Genomic DNA, 4,075 nt, shown 5'->3' on the forward strand with positions numbered 1-4,075 from the left:
CACACACACACACACACACACGAACAGCTGTTCAAGCGTCCGAGCTGAATGCTCCGGGGATGCTCTCTTTTGTATGTTCAATAATGAAAGATTATTAAATGGTCAGGATTTTCTTAATAGTTCACCCATTTTTCTTCTTGGTATAATCATATAATGATAATATAAACATCCCTGCCAACCTTTGCTCTGCATATAAGCCTTGACACATGGAGGAACAGTAGAGGTTAGGTATGTTTTAACCCATTAATTACAAACCTTCCTTTTACTTTTACTTACTTACTTTTGAATAAAAGTATAGATTTCCTTCTTTCCAGGGTTCTGTTAATGATTGTACAGCTTGAAAATGAAATGACTGAAATAGACAGACAGTCCTTCATACTGAATATGCTCTTGCCTTTATTGCTTCGTAGAAACCTTGGTTTTGTCTGGTGGTAATGCAGCTTCAAACAGGGTCTGTCTTTGTTGGGACTATCCAGGAGTTCCCAACAACCAACATTTAAGAGACAACTAGCGTTGCATTCATAATCTATGTTCTCAAAAAATCAAACAAAGAAAAAAAACGGTAAGCAAACATGATTTTGGTTATTTATTCCATTTAAAATTCTGTCAGGCAATCCTGCAAATCAGATTCTCCCAAGCTCAGCTGTCAGCATGCGATTTACTTCTTTCAAACAACTGTTTACTGTAAAATATAGGTTAGTGTTATACAAGGCAAAATCCTTTTCTTGCTTCAAATAGATTTAAAAAAAGGAATGCATTTGCCATTTCCTGAATAGCTGCCAGGTTGAACAAGTGGTGCAGAATAGAATCATGTCTGACTGAAAGAAAAAAGCTATCAATCATCTAATGTACTGTTATAGCTTTTAGGAATGAATCTACCGTTACCAAAGCACCAATTATGTTTTTCTAACTTGCACAAAGAAATTTGTCCAGTAGCATTCCTTGAGTGAGATGTTTTGGTACTCTTTCAACTCCTGTTGATTAGAGAGACTGGTGGGAGATATGAGGTCAGGGGTCATATTTGAGCGTAAAGTGATAATTAAGGCTTAATGGAGCTTGACGAAAAGGTGATGGACAGAGCTGGAGGCCCTGGTTTGACTGCAGTTTGGTTTGAATTTCATAGTGAGAATCAAAGAGGGAATATTTTCACCATAAATGGTATTTACATGCACACAGAAAGCACTGGAGTTTGTTGTCATGCAGGACCATCCCTGGCTGTCTGGGAAAGTAATAGATGGGGGGAGGGGAGAAAGAATACAAGGGGTTTGGTGGGTGTAGGTTGTAACACCGGCAGGTCATTTATAACCCTCTGTGTCCTCACTGCTGCATTTTCCCCAGAGATAACACGTGGCTTAGGCAAAGTACATCGATCTGGGACCAGAGACCAATTTATTCAAAGAGGAGACAGATAGAGAGCGAGACAGAACGCAAAAAACATGCATTATATTCTTATTCACGGAGATCATTCGGAGAAATTGGGGAGAAAAAGAAGAGTCACATACTAGTCCACGTGGGGTCAAAGGTAATTTTATAAGTTAAAACAGGATGAAGTGAGGTACTTGTGAGTATGGAGCCTTAGGCTGGGGTGGTCATCAGGTCAAATCACAGCATCGCCATCATTATAATGGCTCTGTGTGCTGGAATCTGACAGGCAGACAAGCTGGATTTAGGGACAAGGAGGGATGTCTGACTGCAGAGAGAGAGAGAGAGAGAGAGAGAGAGAGAGAGAGAGAGAGAGAGAGAGAGAGAGAGAGAGAGAGAGAGAGAGAGAGAGAGAGAGAGCTGAGGGAGGCTATATATAGAGAGAGAACAACAGGAAGGCTCTTATTTTTGTTAAAGAGTTGGTTCTTCTTACAAAATTTACAAAGTCTTACTTTAAAATTTTGAAAACAAAATAAAATTATTTGAAAAATGTTTTTTTAATTACAATTTTAAAAATACAATCATTTATATAAGACTGTTTCAAAGTACGCTGCCACAGGCTAAATTACATATAACTAGGGTTATTTGTGGCTGGGTCCACTACAGTAAGACATACACTGTGTACTGTCAAACTCAGTCATTTTTTTCAGCTAGCCGCATGTTTATATGGACGGCGGTTCAATACGTTCGGTCCACACTGAAATATCTCAACAACTATATAATAGGTTGCTATGAAATTTTGTACAGAATTTCACGGTTCCCAGTGAATGAATCCTAATGACTTTGATTATCTTCAGCCTTTTTCCTCTAGCTACATCATTATGTGACCAACATTGGATTTTGTCCAATGCTTAAGCTGTACTTTAGTGCGATTTAGCTATAGTAAGAGAAATAAAAAAAATACATTTGTTGATTTATCTCGTAATAAGCTCCACATAAACTTGCCTCATTGAGGACATTTAAGTCGATTTTAAAATAAACTGCATGTTACAGGTCACGCAAATTTACTCCAATCTTTGCGTCATCATGCCTCATGCATCTAGAATCACTGGCCAATCAAAAGTTGAATTCCTGAGCCATAAATTGCTCCATTTCTAAATTTACAGTAATACACACAAGGGTTTTGCAGCAACAGCCTTGCTTGGTCTTGTATAGCCAGTGTAACTTTGTGTGCGCATCTTAATTTCTGCCATTGATACAAGTTTATTTTTCCCTGAAAGGCCAAGCACGATTAAGTCTGTATCCAAAAACCATTCAGACATTTGTTCCCCTAAGCCTTACCTTGAGCTACCCAACAGTGTGTATATATACATACATATACACATATATATATATATATATATATATATATATATATATATATATATATATATATATATATATATATATATATATATAGTGTATTTTGTGTGTGCACATAGACTGCTGTGTGTGAATGATTTCTGCCTGGTTAACCCCACAGCCTGGAGACTGTGACTGTTTTTAAAAAACAAATTATCATCAGTGTGTGTTTGTGTGTGTGTTTGTGTGTGTGTGCGTGCTTGCGTGTGTGTGTGTCAGATTGATATATAGCACAAGAAAAAAATCTGAAAGATACCAAAAAAGAGAAGGGAGGGTAAAATAAAAAAAGAGAGATAGGTTTTCAGGGCATGCTTGGAGCTGAAGGACCATCTCTTGCTAAAACAAGTAATTTCCAGCCATCCTCTGCTGCTCAGTTCTTTCACATGCACACACATTTGGTGAGTCTTCTCAGGGCTCAAACTTCTTGTCAGGCTTTAGACTCCAGTAATTATGTCTGGAAAATTGGGTTCTTTAACAGTCATCCAAAAATGATCAAGAAACATATGGATACACATCGTAAGAGCCAATTAGTGCCCTTGGTATTAATAGGAAACAATCTTTGGTTTCTCAGGTGCAACCTGGAAGCACATACAGTTTTTGACCACACAGAGCAACACACACACACAAACACCAACACCACACAAGCATATACAAGCAGTAATTTGTCTGGACTACCAATTTATATCTCTTGGAAACAAAATGGAACCAATGGTGTTAACTGCAAATATTACTTTGACTTTCATTGCTTTAAAAGGTAAAAAGTGTGTCAATTACTCTACCAGTGGAACGGCACCTCAGGGGCTTAAAGCTCGGGCTTAGCCTCTACACACATTATTGTGAAGCCTGTGCACTCAAAACCTGGCTGCACATCAGTGAATTGTTTGGACTATAAAATGTCAGACAACTTATAACCCAAGATGATGGCTGTAAATGTCTTGCTTTGTCAGACCAACACCCCAAAACCCCTAAAACAATAGATAATAATCAGCAAATCTTACAATTTAGATGCTGATATTTTGGAATGTTTTGCTATAATTGCTGGAATTGTTTCTGGATTATAAAATCGACATGTGGTCCACATTAGTAGCTCTGTTAACTGCAACGTCTTCTTGTTTCCTATTCTGTCCCCTCCTGTTTCCTTTCTCTGTCACGCTGTGCCCCTTTTAAGGGTTGGAGGTCAGTTACTCCCTGAAAGAGTGCTTTGTCTGTGTAAAAAGGTCCTGGATGAGCACATATCCTCTGACCTTAGTTCAACCACACGCAAACACACACACACACACACACACACACACACACACACACACACACACAC

General features: G+C 38.3%; 1 protein-coding gene across 2 annotated transcripts in view; it reads left to right on the forward strand.

Moving 5' to 3' along the window:
• LOC116669645 (unconventional myosin-X) overlaps window positions 1-4,075 on the forward strand; it is a 51,729-nt gene that overhangs the window by 8,110 nt on the left and 39,544 nt on the right. The window lies entirely within an intron of this gene.

This window comes from Etheostoma spectabile, chromosome 20 (assembly GCF_008692095.1).
Source record: "Etheostoma spectabile isolate EspeVRDwgs_2016 chromosome 20, UIUC_Espe_1.0, whole genome shotgun sequence".
Taxonomy (NCBI): domain Eukaryota; kingdom Metazoa; phylum Chordata; class Actinopteri; order Perciformes; family Percidae; genus Etheostoma; species Etheostoma spectabile.